We start from the raw sequence: 22525 nt of genomic DNA, 5'->3' as shown, positions 1-22525 counted from the left end.
TATATGGTTATACACAGCAAAAAAAAAAGTCTTAGCATGAACCGGTAGTAATACAATGATCATAGCCTATTAAAAGGAATTGACACTCTTTTTTCCTTTATGGTACATGAATCTAAATGGAGGAACTATTTATTTCTGTGATTAGAAGCAAAATTTTATAACACTTGATCTTCATCAGTTTTATGAAAAGGTAATAAAGAGAGGAATTTCCTGTGAATTTAGCCGCTCAACATTTCCACATGCGGAACTTCCCACATCTGAACCAGAAAAACCAGAATCAAGAGCATAGGTCAGTCAGTGGAAAGGAGGATAGAACTAGATGAAAGAAATGAGTGGTAATTATGTGAAAATAAACTCTCCACAGCTTCTCAGGCTCTTATGAGTACTCCTCTACTGTGCTAAAAAGGCAACACTTCGCCTTTTTATGGAGGCCAGCTCATAAGATTTGTAGTTACAGCTACTAAGCAACGTTATCTGCTATTCTTATTTTCTATTATCATTATCAGATATCACCCCGATACGACAGTATGATACAGCTGCCATGCTGTAACAGTAAGATGTAATTTTGAATTCTGTTCCATTCCATTTGAGGAGCAGAAACAAAAGCAAGTATAAAGGAAGTCAGGGATAGACAAGCAATGTGCTGATATTGCTGCTTTCTTTCCTGTGTGGCACATATCAGCCCTAATGTTTATGTTTCTATACACATTTCCACACCCCAAAAAAATGAGAAGTCCTCAGCATCTAATTAATTTTGCAGCCCTCTTTCCATTTCTAGGAAAGAAGAGTCACTATGGAAATAAAGACAGACGGTTAATGATTATGGGATTCTCTTGAACAGTTTCACTGAAGCAGATAAGTTTCGCAAGAAAACAGGATGTGGAAACTAGATTAGAAACTGGTTAAAATGTAAAAACCATTTTTAGAAACTATACAAAACTTGTTGCAGCAAGCTCTGATGAATGATTAGCTATTGTTTCAAATGAGAGAACTACAAAGAAGTTTAAGCAGTTTCAAGCTGAGAACACCAATCAATCAATCCACCCATAAATAAATGAATAAACAAAATCAAAGCTTCTCTTGTGGCTCCCATAGAAACTTGTTGGCTTTTACTCAAATAGAGAAAATACTTTTCTCCTTCTCTGTCATCAAAGGCTGGCTGCTGACAGCAAGGCTATTCCATTGCAAATACTTGATGGCTGAAGGGATACATGAAGCTTTTATAGGATCAAGACTTTGTTTGGCAGATAAGCTTAAAAAATATATATATATATATATATATATATATAAAAAGAATGAGTTGAAGTTATTCAGAAAATAATGTAGCTTATCAGGACTCTGGTCTCTGACTGAAGGCTGTGAAATATATTCTCACCTTGTACTACAAAAAACTAAGATTCTATCTGTCTTCAAATAAGAGAACCTTTAGGGAACAGAGGAGAATTGGAAAATACTTGAGACATTAAATATTAAGGAATTAAAACACAGAGGTGCAGAACAAGAGTGAGTGCAAGTACTGCGAAATCACAACCTAATCACGACAGAAAGCAGTTCACATACATCTGGTATAGTATGGAGCACCCTTGGGTGGAGAGAGGAAAGGGTGGGCACAGTCTATTGGGTAACCCAAAGCCTTCTGGTGTGTGCTCCATCATAGCTACAGAGGTAAGGCTTCCAAGTTTACAGCCATAAAGCTCAGACACCTTTTAAGTAGACTACACAGACTTACAAAGCTGACAGTTTCTTATTACAATGAGCAAATAACAATGCAATTGAAGTGTGTTTTGTCCTTACAGTATTAAAGTCAAGATCAGCCCCCATCACAGTTTTAGAAGAAAACTACAGTATATGGTTTAAAAGAAAAGTTTAGTGTGCCTTTAAATTGCAATATTATCCTCATATTTATGTGAAATAATGTTAGTTTGAAATTCAAAATATAACATTGGTCTTTTAAATCCTTCCTCTCTCATAAAAAACTTAAAATACTACTACAGCAGTACAGAAGATGTTGGGCAACTGCATGTCTTACAGTTTCAAAGTACCACAATTTATATTCCTTGCATTTCCTTCACCTACTGTAAGTAAATGGTCAATTTTTTAAATTGTCAGGCTTCCCAGATGGTAAGCATTAAAACCCAACAAAAAATGTAGTCTGTCCAGAGTGCTCCTTTATGCTTCAAATACCTTTCTGGACAGTCATCTCCTGATTCAACCCTACAATTTGTTTGATTATTTCCTGCGGGGAAGTGGGAAAAAAGGAGGTAAATACGTGCACTGAGAAATGTGGAATAACAGGTCCCAGGAAGCATTGCTTGGGCCATCTCACTTCCCTAAGCACATCCTGGTAAAAGTTCAAATATCAGTTTAGCACATCTTTCCTAAAATATGCAACAGTTCTAAATTGTCAGCAAATAGCACTCAGGCATGTCTATTTTCTGGCTTCTTCTAATGCAGTCTTACCTTCTAAGGAGAGAGGATCATACTGATGCAGCAGTATACTTCAGAAACACTGGAAGGAAACAGAAACAATTACCTGGTCACAAAGGCAGACAGGGAGGATGACATTATATAATAGGCCTGCCACAGTAGATGTCTTTGAGTCTTCGAGCCCTTCAAAAAGAAGAACTCCAAGCAAGGACATGTCCACAAAGGGCCAGATAAATGCCCCTTCAAACTCCATGAGGATCCCAGGTAAGTAAGGTGTAGCTTAGACAAGTTATTTTGTCAGAACTTAACATGAAAATAAGCCAACCCATGCAAACTTGTCCATGGACCAGGATTCTCTTCATAGGAGATAACAATGCTACATCACTTGTGAGCCTTCATTCCCCATTTGTTAGACAGGTAACTGTCCCTCTTAAGCTTTTGAACTATCACAACGCAGTATGCCTAATGCAAAACTGTATGTGAAACACTGCCTGTTTCTGTCACCAACCTCAGCTTCAAAACAGAGCCCTGAGCAAAGCTAGCCTCAAGTCTAAGGGTAGCATTCTTGAGACAGATACTGTATGTACCACAGCCCATGGTAATACAAGCACAGTGCTAGTGCAGGAGGGAATGGTTTATTTTCAACCCTCCTCTCACTCTATTTTCTTTGATTCTGCTAGTATCCATCATACACACTGTGAATCTAACATGATGTAAGTGAGATTTCCTGCCTCCAGAATAAGTATACATTTCTATGTAGTTTAAGATGGTGTTACTCTACTATATAAATACCCAGAAAAAACTCATTGCTCTTGTAAAGAGAAGACAGCTGTAATGTATCTATGTTTTGAGGCTTTGAATGCAAATTTTCTTTTGTCTTCCCCTTTTTTCTTTGAGCTGAATTCTCTTTAACACACATTGTAGTTGTTCCCTTGTTGTTTGCTGAATTGTGTGATAAAGTCCTGATTTGGCACTTCAGACTCCAATTAAAATGAAAGAAAACTTCAATTAAATTAGAAGGCAAAGTGCTAAGAAAACATGGCCAACGGCTGAGACCGTATGTTGACAGCCAAACCACAGTGCTACATCTTCAAGCTAGCTTAAATAGGAAGCATCTGGTTATTCCTGAAGTGTAATTTCTCCAGCATCAAAACATCTGCAAGCTGGACCTTCATTTAGGATTAAATAATATAATCTCTAAATCATACACATTCACTTGCGTCTGTGCAATTAATCCTACTTACATCTTTACAAGCATTTATTTTTAGTGAGCAAAATATGTGACTGAAGTACTTAAAGAGAATAAAAACAGTACTAATAATTGTGCTAAAAACATACTCTTTGGTGTTATCACTTGAGTATCTGTCACTTAAGATATGAATATCAAAGACAAAGGCAAATCTCCAAGTTATCTACTGAGTCCTGTCCAAATGAGAAAAGACTAGACCACTGTGCCATGAATTTTCCATTGTTTCCATTTTTATTCACTACTCTCTTTTCATCTGTAACTACATGTTAAACTGTGTTCATTCAATTACTGAAATCCAGCTGGTTGAAATGTATCCAGTTGGGCTTTATCATCTTTTGAACTTCTTTTTAGAGGGGTTTTTAATGACTATAAGAACTGTTGTTCTTACACATCTCTTTCACTTACATGAGATAATGCAAGGTTATCTTTGTGAAATCAATACAAGCCTGACCCAAGTTCAATGGCATGCAAACTCCCAGGAGGGAGAAACGCATTGCTTACATAGCGAGAACACTCAGTGTTCATTTTGCTACCTTCTAATAGCCTTTTACTTAAATGCTGTAAAAACTGTCTTAAACAGAACCAGATGTTTACAGAAATTCTCTCTGATTGCTGTCCAAGTGAAACTCTTCTTCTCTTTCACCAGACTCCCTTTATCATTAAACAATGCATTGAAATGGAAATATAGAGTATGTGATGATTGCCAGAATTAAACAAAGGGCAGATGGTAAGAAAACCAAATTAGTTTTTTTTATTGCTACTTTGTTATCCAGTCTCTCTTTACACATTCTACAATTAATATTTTGATTCTGTAAGTACGTGTCTATCCATTGTAGATCCTTTACAGGTTATTTAAGCACAAGTTTCTTTACTTTTTTAAATGCTTTGCTGTGAGCAGAGCATTTAGGGGGCTGATGTGGGCAGGCCAGGAAGTGGAGGAAAAACACCCCTTGCACATTCCCATGATACTCACTTTTGTAGAAGCCAAGCATTCCACTATGGCAAGTCTCCCAAATCCAGAGAATTTGGACTGTCGAGGAGATATGGCAGATTATCCCTTGGAAAAATGATTCCAAGTGTCTACGTAATCTAAAATGTGTACAGCACTGGAGTATACAGTAGTTTTACTTGCCAAATAAAAGAACACCCTGTTTTCATCCTCAGAGAAATCCCTAAAGCCACAGTAAACTGCAATGATGCAGCTCAGAATTCGCAAACACATGTATTACTACAGCAAGCAATTAGCAGGGGGTAGGAACTAGATGATCTTCAAGGTCCCTTCCAATCCAAACCATTTCATGATTCTGAATCAAAGTGAAAGTAGCATTGACTCTTCAGCCACGTAATCAAGCAAGGCTTCTCATGCCATAAGAAATCACTGGAAATGACCTATGGCTTCAGCAAAACTCTACAAAAATGCACCAACTCAAAATAAAAAAGGAAAAGGATGCAGTTAATTTTCTTGAAATTTACTTCAAACTTCTTTTTTCTCAGACTAATCTCATCTGTATTCAATCTAAACTCTATAAAGTAACTGACCCCTGACCTCCTGTCAAAGGAACAGGATGTGCTTATGTGAATGTCAGAGTCCTCATTTTCTAACATTCAGTTTGAAATATTCTGTAGAAAAACCTTAATTGTGGACACAGTTTAGCTCAATAAATAATTTCAATGTTTGTTTTAAGTGCTCAGTTATTGTGGTTGTCTAGAAAGTACTGAGAAAGAACAGGAGTATGCCATTTCATTCAGAGTTTAATATGAATTCAAAGCCTAACAGGAATGCAGTATACGTAAAATAAGACATCTATTTCATGCACTTCATCACCTACATACCTATACATATACACACATGCATGTATATCATATCTCTTCAGCTGATCTGGTCATGGTACTTTAACATGAGTGCAGACTATAACCTACTGGTCTTTAGAAATCTCTCACACCCACTGTTTACTCAATATGTAAACCAGAGCACTGGTAAGAAATCGCTCAGATTCCTAATTTAGTTTGTGTACAGTGCTACAACAGAATACATTGTCATGTGCTTTCATCACAACAGCAGTAATGTGACCACTACTTCTTCCATGCTTTGCTTCCAACAAATGAAAAGGAAATTCAATCATCAATCACCCTACAAGCAAGATCAGTCCCTCTACTTAACTGTGAGCATTAGTCAACAAACTGCCTACAACCTCCTTGACTTCAGTCAGGATCATGCAGAGAATACTTGCAATGCAGGGCCTGTTACTAATAATCAGCGCTAAGTAACGTGTAACAACTATGCTCATCAAGATCACATCTCACACAAGGAAAGCAATTTCTACAGGAAGCAGAGGCTCATCAAGTTGAATGCAGAAGGAGAGCGCACAGAAATCTAATTTTTTCATTACTCTTCCAGTACCACAAGGATAAATGACATTGAACGCTCAGATTCTGAAATGTGTTAAACATTACTGGAACTCTCCTAGGTGTCACTGATTTCCCTATAATAAATAATGCTAACTGTTCTGCACACAGGGAGGGCCAGATGTCTGCGTTCTAAGGGTTACAAACATTCAGTTGCATTGGGGTACCTCACTCACTTTGTTCATATTGCTTCTCAAAATCTGCTTTTAGCCCCTGGAATCCAGGCCTCCAGGGATGTCAGAATCCAGTATTGTTCTGAGGTTGGGTTCTATTTTCATTTTACTTAAGTCATATCAAAATCAAAACCAGCATTTATGCATATTTGCATATACCAGGAAAAGACCTGTAGTCTTACCATGCATGGCAAAAAACCAAACAAACAAAAAAAAAAAAACAAAAAAACACTGCAAATTAAGGAAAAACTTCTAGTCCAAAGGCTTAACTAGTATGTTAGGCTAGTACAGAAAAAGAAAAAAAAAAAAGCAAAGAAAAACATGAAAAATCAGAACTGAACGTTAAGACCTGCATGCCCCAAAACAAGCAATTAAAAAGCATTCCATGAAATTCATTATCTGAAATGTCACACAATTGATTCTGAGAAAGACACAGAAACACAAATGTTTTCTAGGCATACTGTTGATTGCAAGAATATAAAACTAAAGTAACCTACATGCTTTTCCGCATACACAAAAAGTTTGAGTATTCTTTTCCTCCTAAAATGTAAAATGTAAAATGTAAAATCCAAAATGTATTTAATACAGTCCTCTATCAAAGTCTTACATTCTGTACGAGGGGCTACTTGAGCTCACAGGTGCAACCTGACAATCTTATAAGTCCTGTTAGTGGAGTAAGAAAGTTATTTGGGGAAATGGTTCATTTCTGTGAACCAGAAGTTGTATGCATTCATAATGTATAACCAAGGGTGTGTCTGGACAGAAATGCGATCACTCACAATTTTGCTTAAAGAACAGCTCTTCTTGGTGAACAGCTGAGGAGAGTATTTATGTTCAATAGTGGCAAGTCATTGTATTAAGAATTTGAATACATCAAACTACAGTTGTTCAAAACACTTCTAACAGATGCTAAATGCTTCAAAAGGAAAACATTTGCATGTACCCTGAGAAACAATGCCACAAAGCATGGTAGGACTTGAATGAACGGGGCTCTCACTTGTAGAATTCTCTGAGCTGAAATTTAATACCTTTACTTGCAGAGCATTTTAACTTCAGTGAGGGCATTCAGGCATTTGAACGATTCTAAGGCTTGTCTTTCTCCATGACGCACAGCAAATTCTGATCTCAAAGGCATTTGTTTGGCATCATCATTACAAAACCTGATGCTGTGTTTGTATTGTCTATCCTTTATATCACTAATTGGAAATTGTACAAACTGTTTTCTAAAGAATTTTTCTCCAATTGAGAAAAGACCAGGTTTTCCTGCACAAGTTCAAGTAAGAACAATTACAGATGTTGTAGAGATGTTGTGTTCAATTTCTTTCTGAATAGGTGCCTATTAGAGAAAGATTTTTCCTTTCATTTTCCCTTTTTAATCTATTCCAGGAACTGCAAAATGGATTTTATGTGTAGAAATACAGTAATCTGCCAATCCACCATGGTTTCTAAAGAATTATTTAGTTGTATTCTTCTAGAAAGACCCACTTTCCTTATAAGCTGAACATCTGGAAGAATTTGCCTAAAATAGTGATGTAATTCCTGATAGCAACAACTCTCATCCTCAACAGCCTGATAAAGAGCATTGTCATATTCTCACTAAGCTCTGATTCAGCTCTCATTTAAAACTGTAAAAACCAGAGGATACTACAAGGAACGAGTACTTTAACACAGGCCACAATATTTTGCACAGGAAGGTTTATAAATAGTGGGGAAGTTGTTCAAATACAAATGTTTTCAAGATGCATCAACCTGGCAAAACAGCTGTCACTCAGCCCAGTGGGCCAAAGGGAAGACTTTGATAATGCCTACAATTCTCCAGTAATATTTATTTTACTCTAAACCATTACAAAAGTTCAGTTTGTTCTCCTTTCATTCTTCTTTCACCTCTACCTTGGAACAGCTGTGTGTAACAAATTAGCCCTTGAAAGACAGTAAACTTTGAACAAATGGCTGCAAAAAAAAAATCGTTTGGAAGTGTAAACTATTTGTGTAAAATGAAATGTAAAATTAACATAAGCATTTGCATGAATGATCAAGGAGAGATAATTAACCACTCCGATAATTTTTGCTCCCTTGTTAAAGAACAAAACAAGGGATTATCTTTAAAACAATAGTAAATGTGAAGTACACTTTGCCCACAGGGAAAACGTGAAATAGTAGCCCTTATACTCTTAAATTATGGGGACCTGACACTAGTTTTAGATGTACTAAGTTGATTACAACAGCACTGAGTATTGTTTCCAGAGTGTAAGATATGTCATTTAGAAAAGGAGACATTCCCTGAATGCACTGGCACCATCCCAGCTATTTCAAAGATTCTGTTTCTCAACAACATGCTTAAAATACTGAAGCATCTGTTCAAAGTGCAAGCTCAAGTTAGTGGAAGGACTGGAGTCATTCCCATAACCTAAGATGTTTCTGAGCATTTGGTAATGTTTGGCTTCTGGAAAGTCTGTCTAAGAGTTCTTATCCAGCAATCAGAAATAGTGAAAAGCTATTCTCACAAAAGCCATCTGGCCCAAAAGACGGAACGCAAATCAGAGTCAATGAGGAAATAAAATCTTTCCATCTTATATTCTATAGGTGCAGTGTCCTAATCCAGTACCAAAGATATAGAAGCCATATATGAGCACAGTTTAAGCTGCATTTAAGTACTCCAAATTACGATGCCAAACAGTTTTTATCAAAACATTTTCCTTAGGCTGTTTAGTAGGTCAAATATGGCCAGACATTTTGTGGCTCCACAAAAGCAACTGCGACAAGACTGAGAACAAACTGCTTCTGTGTAGCTTCAAAGGAAAATTCACATTTCAGCAAATTCTGACTACTATAACGTTCGCCACTCATATTTAAATACAATTAGAAAATCAAGGGTTATGACAGTACTAAGGTATGCCAAGGAGAAACCTGATACTGTGCCACCAGACCTGTTCAACAAAGGTACTTCATAACTCATTAGATTTCCCAGTTTCCCAGCACAGAACTGCCCAGAGCTACGCTAATGTTCAGAAAGACGAGACTACTTTTTTTACTGTATTAATAAAAGCTGATTAAACTGCAATCCATGTACTAATAAGGCATACTTGAGATGCAATTACTTGAAGCATTTTAGATAAAGCATTGTTATACTTTCTTTAACTCTTTGGAAAAACCCAGGAATTAATGTAAAATGTAAATCTTTTTATCATTTACACAGGTATCTTGATGATAAGAGGCATTTGGGGCACTAGACTGGGCCCTCTAATAGACTGTCCTTGTATTGACTAAAAACTTTTCCATCCAAAAGAGACACTGTGAGGATGAGCTGGATCATATCTTCATTAAATGTTTTCTGACATTTAAATTTAAGTGTTCTTTGCTGTCCTACCTGTCCCAGGAAGGTCAGACAACCTTTAGTCAAAACTGCTGGCAAAGCTGGTAAAAGCTTTCAAATGGCCTTAAAAAAAACCCACCACAAACACTGTGTATACTACATTCAAAAGACATTTATAAGTTCACCAAGTGTTCGCACAGACACAGGCAACGATCTGTCCATCACAGGAAGTAAAGGACACAAATAGTAATTCTCATCTTGGTTTTTGTTTGTTTTTAAATGTCACCTTTGTGATTTTACTTACAGCTTTCTGTGAAGGCATTGCTAAACGCTGCCTCAGTAGCCTTCTCTATCCAATTAACTCAATCATCACACACTCTGAACACCTCTTTTGAATATCTAGCCCTTCAATAACTCTTTATCTTGAAATTGTATTTCATTTTTAATATAGCACACTTTTCCACATGGCTTCTGTCTCCTTGAATACGCAAAATGAGGTGCCCTATCAATGAATCAGGTTTGTTTAGTGCAGAGGTTATCTGGAAAGAGGTGGGGTCTCAGTCCCAGAAAGAGCTTCTCAAATCCAAAAACTCTTGTCCTTCTATAAGATCAGAGCCTGGAAAAACTAAATTTCCTACATCACAAATCATCTGGTAGGGGCTACCTTAGACAATAAAGCCATCTTGAAAGCTCATCTTGGCTGGAATTTGTAGGAATGAAGAGAGATAACAATTATCCTGTATTGCTGTTGTTCTGGTTTTTTTGTTTGTTTGTTTCTTTTTGCCTGCCTCCTATCTAGCCTGTTCTTTTAATTTGGAAACTGCCTGCGGCCCACTATTCAGCCTTCTCAGGGCAACCGAGGTCTGTCCAGGTACTTTTCCATTAGTAAACAGAAACATTTGCTGTCTCCTAGGTGCTTAGCTTTGACAGCAAGAAGGGAAGGTAGAGCAGATGTGTTCTTCTATTCTATTAATAGTGATGCAGCCTGATTGTCATTCAGTAGGGAAATCACCTTTCAGTAAAAGACTGCTGGGCTGATGCATAGAGAAAAACTGATAAGAAAAAATGTCTTTTAGACATCCCCAGCCTTGTTCAGCATTCAGTCAACTGAGGGTGGTCCTTGTTCAAGGTTAGGAAGCAACTTCATGTACAATTTAAGTTGTGTAAATTCCAGTATTACAACTGTCCTCTGAATACAGCCTTCCTTCATTTAGCCATGGTCCTTTAAACATGTTTTCACTAGTGATGCACAGAAATATTTATTTACTAATGGACGTGTGTCTGGTATACTGCTGAGCACTCAGTAAGCCTAGGAGAGTTGCATCCCGATGACCTACATAAGGTCAGGCTTCAGACTTGCCACTCACAGCATCTGGGGAACTTTAGGAGCAGAACTGAATGCTGAGGCCTCAGTACTGAGCTGGAAACATCCACACAAACCAATGTGAGCTGCAGTATTATTGTTGTACTGTTCTCTTTGACTCCTTTGGGCATCTTCTCCTTGCTTCATATCCTCAGAAATCCTGTCTGGGCCTGTTTCCTCAGTACAGACACCAACTGTGCCCATCCTTACATGAGAGCTACCCAGGATTAACGACTGCCATTCCTGGTCTGAGAGATATGACTAGGAATACCTCATTCTTAGCATCCCTTGGGCTCAATTACATGCCCCAAGGCTGGCAGCATTGCTCCAGGGGCTAGACTCAGCCCTGTGACACATTTTACTTCTAACACTGGCATGAGCCACTGTGTGAGAAAAAGGTAAGCTGGGTAAATATGCAGGTTTACTTTATCAGTTTAAGAGTGTTTTGTATTTTGTTGGGCTCAGGGTGCTTTTACGTCAGGGGTTTGCTGCGTTTTGCAATCTTAAACATGCTCCAGAGCTTCCTCTTACCTCACACAGATAATTCTTTTCTACACAATTTTCCCAGCTGGCTTAGTATTATTGAAATGAGAAGCACGTTCAAGTTTCCTAAGAAATTTTTATGAGTTGTTTACTGCTTTTTAAAATTCTAATTCAAAAAGTTAACACTGATGTTATGTAAAATGCCACATTTGCATTTAATAACAACATTCTGAATAAATATTTGGGAAGAAAAAGCAGTTTTAAATTAAACCTATTATAAATGAAACACCAGATAAATAACACATACATTAATAAACTTCCCTTAATCAATCCGCCTTTCTGGCAGTATATTTAGTTTGTAGTTTTATAAATATTTTAAAATGGGTAAGAGCTGAATGCGATCTTTCCTGCTTTTACAATTATTTGTTGACTCTGTATATGTACACACTGAGTTCATCAGATCAGCTGATTCCCCCATCTGTTCATTTCTGCTCAGAGAGGAAGACTTAATATTTTATTAATCACAAGTAAACCATAGCACAAATCCAGACTCAGAGACCTAGACTAGGAACTGTGTAAGCATTCTAATTTCAGAAGACCTAGAAAAAAGACTCCAATATTCCAAGACTTGGTAATCAAAATGCAATGCTCCAGATGGGTGACATCACTGAACTGACTATATCAAAAAACATACCTGACCACTTCTCTATAACAACACCATTATAAGCCATTTCTCTAAATCACTGGCTATATTAGCTAACAAATATATAAGCCATTTTTCAAACATAAGAGTTAGTCTGGTCTGCTATTAGGCACCCATTTTTTTTTCTTCACTTGCTGGTTAGAAGCTATAATCCCATATCATCTGATCCAGACTTGAATATACAAAATGAGTTTTCCCCAAGAAGTGAGCCATCTGTCCTGGGGCTGAAGTGTGAGCTATTGCAGAATTGCTCCCCTCCAGATCCACAGCCATTACTACTTTGCCATTAACATGTTTTCCAGAATAGTGCCTCGTGGATTAGAAAGCCATATAATCCAACTTTTATCTCTGTATTTCTGATCCCTCTTTGGAATAACCTTCTATCCTTCAGCATCTTGTCAGCGTCTTGCCTGAAGAACTAAATTGACAAGAGAAGGAGGCAGAAGACCAACAAAATGGAGTTCCTTGACATTTCCCTTAAGTACACCAAATAGTGACAGATGTACCAAGATCCCACTGGCTGTGGCTGTTACTGGCCAGTAGGGCAGACTGAGCTGCAGAAATAGCAACTGTAAGGAGCTCAAAGACAAAAAATACTCAGGTTATTGAATCATAGAATGGCATACATTGGAAGAGAGAATCTAGTTCCAATCCCCTGCCATGGGCAGGGTTGCCACTCACTACATCAGGCCATCCAGGGCTCCATCCAACCACACCTTGAACTTATCCAGGTGTTTGTGTAGGTGGAACAACAGCTTCTTTGGGCAGCCAGTGCCAGCGTCTCACCACCCCAAGTAAAAAATTTCCTCCTAACATCCAATCTGCATCTCTCCTCTTTTAGTTTAAAGCCATTCCTCTCTTGCCTTATCACTATCTGCCCATGGAAAAGGTCACCCACCATCTTTTTTTAAATAAGCTTCTGGTACGAACAAGAAGGCCGCAATAAGATCTACCCTAAGCCTTCTCTAAGCTAAACAAGCCCAGTTCCCTCAACCTTTCTTCCTAAGAGAGGTGCTCTAGCTCTTTAAACATCATCATGGCTCTCCTCTGGACCTTCTCCAACATTTGCCATGCACTGAGGGCCTCAGGCCTGGATGCAGTACTCCAGAAGGGACCTTGCAAGGTCAAAGTCCTGCTGGCCACACATCTTCTGTGGCAGCCCAGAATACTATTGGCTGTCAGGGCTGCAAGAGCTCACTGCTGGCTTGTGCCCAGCTTTTTGTCCACCAGGAACCCCAAGCCTTTCTCTGCAGTGCTGCTCTCAATGAGTTCTCCTCATACTCTGTACACATATCTAGGATTACCCCATCCAACTGCAACATCTTGCACTTGGTCTTGTTCAACCTCATTAGGTTCACGTGCGCCCACTTTCCAAGCCTGTCCAGGTCCCTCTGAATGGTGTCCCTTTGTTCTGATGTACATGCTGCATCAGTCAGCTTGGTGTTACTGCAGTGCCTCTTTAGCTCAGAGAGCAGTAACCGAACACAAAACACAGAATGCTCACTGCTGAATCAGAGATACAAACAAGCAGTACTCCCACCACACTCACAGCACAAAGCCAACTTCTCTGATTCAACTTTTCCTGCTTAATTTTCAACAGATTGCATAAGCAAGAAATGACAGAGAAGCTTCAGTCTGGGTAAAAACTGTGCAAGGCCACAGCAATTATATTGAAATACCTTACACGATGACTAAGTATATTCCCTGCAAACTAGAGGTCAGTTTATAGACACATACAGACAAAACATCCTCTGCACAGGAATAAACAAAATTCAACAGAATATGCTAACATTCATTCAACAAAACAAACATCAAGAAGAAACGATCCAGTTCTAAGGTAAGGATAGTCTACTTCCTCAACAGTGTTCTTTTTTTCCAGTATACTTTTCAATTTGCTTTATCAACTCTCGATAAGAAAGTGCAGAATATGCACTTTTTGTAGAATTTATACACTAACAGTTTTTCCTATCACTTAAAGCTGACTCTGTACTCAAACTGGTAATTTACAATGATACTCCAGAAATTTTCCTTCTAGGTGGCCAGGTAGAAGCCTCCACTCTGCCTGGCGTGTGCCATCATGCACTGAACTACACTAACACCAGCTTCATAGCCACACAAATGAGGCTTGTTATTATAGATAAATCTCTATGTGCTAAAGATGTTTAAAACTGTTTTTCCACAGTTCATATTTCTGTGGAAGCATTATTTCTCCTTTGCAATTTTCACATCTTCCTATAATTTCAATAGAACAATTTAAGTTTGCTGTCACATGGGGTGGGTTGTTAGAAATTAAAAATTAAGTCTTTACACTGCAGATGTAATCCTCTAAAATTAAAGTCTTCAGTAATGTGCTTTCAGTGATGGATACAAAAACAACTTCCAAAGCTTCGCTCAGATATATGTAAATCATGGTACAGCTGAAATCAGCTGCAAAACTTATATTTCAGTAAGACCTAAAGTTCCCTCTGATTATATAATCATTTCTCTTTGTAATGTAATTTTTCCCTTTCCTATTACAAATACTACAGCAATTTCTCTGCGCATCATTCCCTGTAGTTTTTCAGCTTGAATTTTCTGATTCAATTTAGCTCATAAACAGCTGCAATTTTGTTGTTCTTCATACATACCTTAAAAATGGAAGCATTTTCACAAATGTACCTTATTCTACTTTAATTCATTCTACCATTAGTAAAAGCATACAGATTTTCCTCAGGATACAATATATGTTTGCTTCCAAATTTGATTACAGCTAGTGTTTTCCTGCATACCATTATAAAGATCAAAGTAGCATCTTCAACAAAACTCAGAAAATTCATTCAGATTCTGAATCCACTCTTTTCTCTCCTAAAAACATTAATGCTCTTAGAAACGTGGGGCTTTTTCACTCCCAATTAATGTTCAAATTAACCCATTAATTCTGCTAAGAAAGCATTATTAATAAAGTGGAATTAGAGGAAATTCTCAGCCACTGCTGAATACTATAAGCTACAATGGTTTAGAAGATAGTATTTAGTCATTATGCTGCAGAACACTACATATAACTTCATCTAAAGAACTGAACTTGCTATTAGTGTTAAATTGTTTTGTAACATCTAGAAAGATAGCACACCATGGACTTGTTTGCTCATCAAGTCACTGGAGGGAGCTAAGTAAACACATCATTTATGGTGAAATAAATTCAGCAGCAAGAGCTTGCTATAACAGATTTCAAACTACTAGTTCCAAATAAGAGTGTAGTAAGACTATAATGCCTTGAAAGGTTTGACAAGAATGAAATAATATGCAGTTAGTTTAAATACTGAGAAAGAATACAGATGATACTGCTCCCTAGTGGGACATTCCTTAGGTGAACCTGCAGTCTGGAGCAAATTCAGCCTGGTACACATTCAAATGATGAAAAAAATCACTCATGCTCATGCAGCAACATTCTATTAAAAAAAAAAAAAATCAGCTGGTGTTTATAGTATGTACATCTAAAGGGTGCCTGCAAAAAAAGCCACCAAAATAAAAAACACTCCTGAAATTGTTGTCTGTTTATTTAACTTCTTTATATACTTTCTATAGTAATAATACCTGGATTTTTTATTTTTTATTTTTTTAAACTTGCATAATACCACAAAAATACATTAGCAACCAGAGTAAAGCTTCAATAACATGTGAGAAGTTACAACCCAGAGATCAGATCACCACAGAAAGGAGGAAGCTAATGATGCCCACTACAGCATCATGAACAGGGAGTTCATGTTGACAAACAGTCAAATTATCATACTGCCCAATACAGGTTAACGTAACAGAGGGAAGTGACAGAAAGTTGAAGTTAAAGGTGGTAAAAAAAAAAGACAAAGAAATCCAAGGTGGAAAATACATTGTTAGGGGAGAAGTATTTAACAGTTGGAATTAAAGCTGGATGTGAAGAAATTTCTTTATATCCTTAACTCATATAATACCACAGTAACTTGGATCCTGCAACAGTCTGAGATCACCCTGCTTGGTTTCTTTGCATCTTAGAAGACAGCATTAACTGCAAGTATCTATATCTTATTATATCTTATGTCCTGTGAGAAATAATTCCATAAAAATCAACATTTTCAGAAAAAGTTTAAGTGCCACAATTTCGTTTTTGTGCCCCCATGCCACGTTATTGAAGATGCACTGAGCCAAATGGACATAGAGGATGCTAGTATCACTGATTTATAGCAGTGACAAATCTGACCCATTGCTACACTAGATAAAACTGCTATTAAGAAAAACAGAGAGTAAAACATACTAGCAGAAGATTGAATGTACTATACAAATTCAAAGCATCCACAGCATGCAATAATCTAAAACAGCCATCCAATGGCAAAAACATCCTGTCACTGCTGATTTGACCTAAGCAAAACCCTCTCCTAATCACTACTAATTTCCTGAGTCAGCGAGTTCACATTAATGCCTGTCACTAATCACACAGATTTGCAACTTGGAACAATATTTGTGAACCAAGGAAAAACCCTCTGAGATTTAAAGATTAGTTAAGATTATCATCTCGAAACAGAATAAATAAACAGATAAATAGAAAGGTAGATGCAAACCTCAAGAAGACTGTAAACAATAGCAGGAATTTGAATTATTACATTAGTTCAATATAAAAAGCATCTAACCTGTAGGGAAAAGCAATTACTGAGGGATAGCTACGTGTATGGCAACATGTCCATTACCACTCTCCTAAATATCAAAGCTCTAGTAGTCCTTTCCTTACTATCCTTGTAAGTTCAAAATCAGCTTTGCCATTTATAACACATGGCATTTCACTGAGGCACCCAATTGGGAGATATTCTTAGACTGCAGAGGAGAGATTTGTTGGTTAATAACCCTGCAGCTCTCCTGCATTATATTGGTGGAAGAGTCATTGACAAATTGATGGTTCTAACATGGGCTTTCCATCAGACCCTTCTTCATTGGATTCATCACCTTCAACCAATAACTTCTAAACAGCTGAAAGTTCAGAAGACTAAACATAAAAAGCATGTTTGCAGTGTCTTGAATAAAATCCAGTCAAAGATCATAAATCTTAGGAACAAAAATTTCTACTGTGGAAAAAGACAACACCAAATTAAGCCAACAGATATGATTTGTTACATGTGTATATACTTAATCTTTGTTGTCTGCTGGTGCATACTTTTGTCTCGTATTATTGACATGCTTGTAGAAATATGTTACTACTCACTACAGTCAAGGGAGATTTTGCTTTAATAACATACGAGGCATTGGCTCCCATTATGCTGCCACATATGAACTGATCATATAACTGAACCTTTGTGGATAGGTTGGCAATAGGGGGCTCCCAGCTTCAGGAACATAAATTTACTTTGTTTTGTTCACTAATTGTGCTGACCTGGAGAACAGGAGATAATTAATAGGTACTTTCAACACCATTTCCCAGTAAAAATAGCTTGTCAAATCAGTAGCAGAAAGCAAGCACTGCAAAGCAGGTACAGTCTCCATATCTTCCCACTGAAGGAGAGTGAACACTACAGATTCAGCGTATTTCTAAAACTGGTTGTATTGTTCATGCAATTTAGCTTTTGCATTGTGCAGATTATCTCACACCTCTTTCATTAGCCAAAGCAATTAAAGTACAGTCAGACAAGATTTATATTTTCATATTCACTCTTTGTGTGATTCATTTTGAGATAATTAAAATAATTTTTCAGTGAAGCTGTCACGACATAATGAAAAATGTTATGGGAATATAAACAAGGCCTGCAAACATCTAATGAGACTTCTTTCACATGGAGGGGGGGGATCCACAATAGCTTAAAAAGATCAAAAGTATTGCCAAGGTAAAAAAAAAAAAAACAACCTATAACAGAGTCCTTAAAACTCAGCTTACAATTTCTTGAAAATAACTTCAACATAAAACTGGCAGATGAGGAAAATATCAGCAAATTAAAATAACCTTTTTCCCTCTCATTTTCATATATTACTTTACCTGTCTACATAGATGCAAAATAAACAATATGAAACAGCACACATTTCCTGTACTAGCTTCTTTAATCTGCTGTGATTATGAATGTATATCTGGACACAGTCCAGACAGGTTTCTGGCAATCAGAAGAGTCAAGAGACCTGATGTACCTTGTTAATTCTCTTAAGGCTAAATCCCACAGCCCTTGCTCAGGGAAGACTCTCACTGACAGTTTTATTCAGGTAAGATTTTGACCCATTAACCTTAACTTCTTGATTTCATCATTATTTCATTTATACCTCACCCTGTCTAAACAAAGTAGGTTGTTTACTTCATGTATAGATGTAAAAAGATAATACTTTGTACATCTAACATTACATGCCATTATGTCAGTGGGGAACAACACTGGAGAAAAACTACCTGCAAATTATTGCACAGTTAAACTGAGTAAACATACTCAAATATAAGATGGGCATTAGATGATTCACATCATTCATATTTGCAAGCTGATATATACAGTAAAACTACTGAATCCACATACAGCACCAATTACATGACTAACTGCAGGAAGAGTTAACCCCAGCACAAAATCCTTGAGTTCAGTTTAATTTCATCTACTACATTTTTCTCCAGAGACTGATCTAAATTTTACTAGTTTTCTCTACATCATCCTGAAATTCTTCAGCAGTCTGAAATTTAACTCTTTGTGAGTAAACCAAATTCAATGCAAGTACTTTGGGGGCAACAACCATTTAAAGAATGTACCTCAATAAAGATGTCTCCTGTTTCTTCACAATATTGTCTTTGTTACTGTTCCCCAAGCAACAAGCAAACAAGCAAAGATCTTGCTATGTCAGTCTGTTTTCCCAACATTCCTCATACTTCTAATTAAAAAGATAAATTAAAGAGAGTTCAAAAAACAAAAAAAACCAACAAAAAAAAACCCATGAAAACCAATTCTACAGGATAAGCAAAATGATTCTGCTCTCTCAGCTCACTAAAGTCAAATTCAAGGCTTGATTTCTCTTCTGTATATTCTACCCCTTGATGTTTCTGAAGTTCCTTCCTATATCTGCCTTCAAGTTCTTAAACTATCTGAAATACTACAATCTCTGTATTCCTTATCCTTTACAGCTAGCATTATCCTCTACTGTTTGGTGGAGTTTTTACCACAGGACCTGCTTCTGTTTTCACTGCACACTCTGCTAAACTGCAGTCCTTAAAAACATACTATATAATATAACAGAAGAGCTAAATGCTAATAGCTGTCTGCAACAGACACTGGATTTATTTCAAGGTTTGTCATGTGTCCCCTTCCTTGCTTTTATGTTTCCACTTACATATGTTCTGTTGCTGTAGGGAAACAAACTTTCAGTTTGGAAATGTATGCCACCAAAAACACAGCACAGATAAAACTACCTGCACAAGCTTTCAGCTGAATAGTTCAAAGAACATTATTAGGGACCCAGCAGCAGGAATTCCTACACACCAAGAACAAATGCATCACACTTCACTGTCATACCCTAAATGGTCACTTTTAATGACAGACATTGTTAAATCCAAGGCCCATTCCTTACAGAGCATACTAGGAAAGCCTGAGAGATTACAAGTAAGCTAAGACCAGAAGACTCTCTATCATTTATTCTTGTATGAAATTTGTTAGTTCCCTAATCATCTGTAACCAATAGAAATTCCCCTCTTCAGTATTGCCTACATGGAACTGTCTACTAAAAGTTTGACTTCTAAAAAGTGTTTCGTGTTCTGTAATTTTCTCTGAAAAAATGTCCATTACTTTTTCTTTTTTTAATTCTACACCAAAGCTACCTGTGGCTGTAAGGCTGTAAGACTGAAAGACTGAAACAACAGCAACGACACCAACAAAAAACCCACCACCACTAGCAAAAACCAAGTGTCTTTCTACATCAAAATACTCTGCAGTATGTACATGTTTGAAAGGAACCAGACCACACAGTTCACAGCACTGTTCTATTTGAAGTCTTTCTGACTTCATTTGGGCCAGTATCAGAGCTAGACAAACTGCTTGAAAAATATAAACCGATTTTTAAACAAAACACTAAACAAAATGAGAGACTGTATTACTAAAAATTTCTGCTGATACAACCACGCAACCATACTCAGGGAGCATGAAAAACATTTCATTAAACATTGGTCACTGAAGGGTTAAAGAAGCTCTGTTCCCTCTCAGAAAAGAGAGATAAGAACAGAAAAGTGAGACAAGCCTCCTGTTTTCACTATTCCAGCATGAGCATTTACATTCTCACCTTACCTGTAGATTCTTTCACACAGAGCCTAGCTTTCAACCTCACCTTTTCAGGTAAACATCCTTGTTGCTCACATAATAATTACAGATTTTTGCTTTCCAGTGAAGTACAAGAATGTGCAGAGTATCTACAGCTTCCTAGTACCCACAGGGAAAACACTTTTCTCAACACATTTCCTTAGAAACCCAGCTACTACTTGAAAGACATGCAATATGAGTTTGAGTGTCATCCACATTACCCCCTACTCTTTTATTCATCATCTACCACTGCACAAACAAGTGCGTTCTAACAACTTCACTTCTGTCACTTCCCCCCTCCTCAGAACCTCATTTCTCACTGGCCACCTGCAAGGGCCAGCTAACCAAATGCCTTCAGCAAATGCACTTTAGCAACAGAACTGGGGAACTAATAATGCTAGCAAGGAGGACATTGTTCTACACACATGACATCAGCATACCACAGCAGAATTAGAACTGCAGAAGCAAGAGTAATAAGAACAATTAAGAAATCAAAGTGACTTTGCAGGCTAGTTCAAATTTGTAGCATATTATGCTGTAAAAGGAAGTTAAAGCTGCCCCTTGTAACTTCCCTACAAGAAGGAAAGAGTTAAGTACAGAAAAACTGACTTTTCAGGACATAATTTAGACGCATGGTTATTTTTTTTATATTTCTTTTCCTCCTGAGTCTAATCTGACATTTTCTTGCAGCACACATAATTTAAGTCCTAAAAAAAGCCAGAAGCAAAATTTCTGGCTGGTAGAACCACACTCAAGTCAAGGGGAATTTATCCCACACGTCTAAAGATCTAAGGGCATAGAAGCTGTAGCTTAAAGAAAAGCAGAAAAGCTGAAGCACAGCACACAAAAGTGAAGTGAAAAAGTTTGCTTATATGGACAAATTAATTAGCTCTTAAAAAATAATCCAGATTTATTGCTCTGGATCCAACATTTGCCATATAGAATATCTGTACAGCCTTTCTCCTCTTATAGTTATCAATGTCATATAGTTATATATAGTTATCAACTTACCATCAACTCTTTTGAAAAAGAGAAATGAATCTACAAGAAGCAAATACATTTATTTGACAAATAAAAAACAAAGCGTACTGAAAGATAAAAGTGTAAGAGTCCAACATGAAAGATCTGCATGAATCCGACTACTGAGACATTTACTCAGTTTAAAATTAGTTGTTACATGAGTAGTATAACTAATGAACTGGTTTTCTTTTTGTCCCCTGCTGTTATGACCCAATTCCTGCAGCAAGTATTTTTGCAGCAAGATCCTGCAAAAGACAGCTAGAAAGCAGTTGGAGTTAATCTAACAATGCACAAGTGCTAATTGGATGGTCAAGCACAATTCAGCTGATTAGATACAACCGAATATTTCATATAATGCTGGAGTTATCTGAGGGAGATGGGGGGGGGAAGAAAGGGGGGAGAAAGATCATGGCTTGTTTGGTTGTCCTCCAATCACATGCCAGTTCTTCCAAACTTTGTAGCCATTTAAACATTTCTGTGAGCTCTATGTCCCTTCCACATATCACTGAAATTAACCCCTAGGTACAAAAGTAAATGGAGGTAGGGGCAGAACTGACAGGAAACCACTACAATTGCGCAAATGTTTTCTCTGGGTATCAGACTTACAAATAAAAATAATAACATCTGGAAATACCTCAGAGTCTCTATCAGTATAACAAAACACTTCAAAAGCAAACAATCTATTTCCTTAATCATAATTATACATGAGACAACAAACCTGGAATTTAGAAGAGGTTTCTGCTGTTATTGTCACCATATGTCCTCTGCCTATGGGTAAGCAGAAGTAACAGTATAACCTTGTGACGTCAGGAGTCAACCAGCTCTAACGTTTGAAGGTCTTCAATGAGGAATTGCATCCTTTGAAATGAGGATTGCAGTGGGATCAATTACATTTCAGAGTAGAGTTGGTGGAAAATACGGCAATTTTTTATTTATTTTATTTTTTTAAAGGGAAAAGCATAAAAGAGATGAAAGGCTGGGGAATAAATGACAACTGAGGGACCTTTGATGCAGCCAGGTGGTCTTATCCTTTTGCAGAATTTTATAATACTGAAGCCCAAAACCAGTTTCTCATCAGCAGCAAGGGAACTACACAGAGTTCTAACTGATGTTTATCTAAATAAACAGGATTTGGAGGTCCA

General features: G+C 37.2%; 1 long non-coding RNA gene across 1 annotated transcript in view; it reads right to left on the bottom strand.

The window, feature by feature from the left end:
- LOC107315659 overlaps positions 1–22525 on the bottom strand; it is a 46377-nt gene that overhangs the window by 2533 nt on the left and 21319 nt on the right. The window contains exon 2 of the long non-coding RNA XR_001556006.2: positions 2461–2509. This is a non-coding gene — a long non-coding RNA (uncharacterized LOC107315659). The remainder of the gene's footprint in view (positions 1–2460; positions 2510–22525) is intronic.

Source organism: Coturnix japonica, chromosome 6 (assembly GCF_001577835.2).
Source record: "Coturnix japonica isolate 7356 chromosome 6, Coturnix japonica 2.1, whole genome shotgun sequence".
Lineage (NCBI taxonomy): Eukaryota > Metazoa > Chordata > Aves > Galliformes > Phasianidae > Coturnix > Coturnix japonica.
Note: the sequence above shows the minus strand (reverse complement) of the source record. Positions and strands in the feature narration are given on the sequence as shown.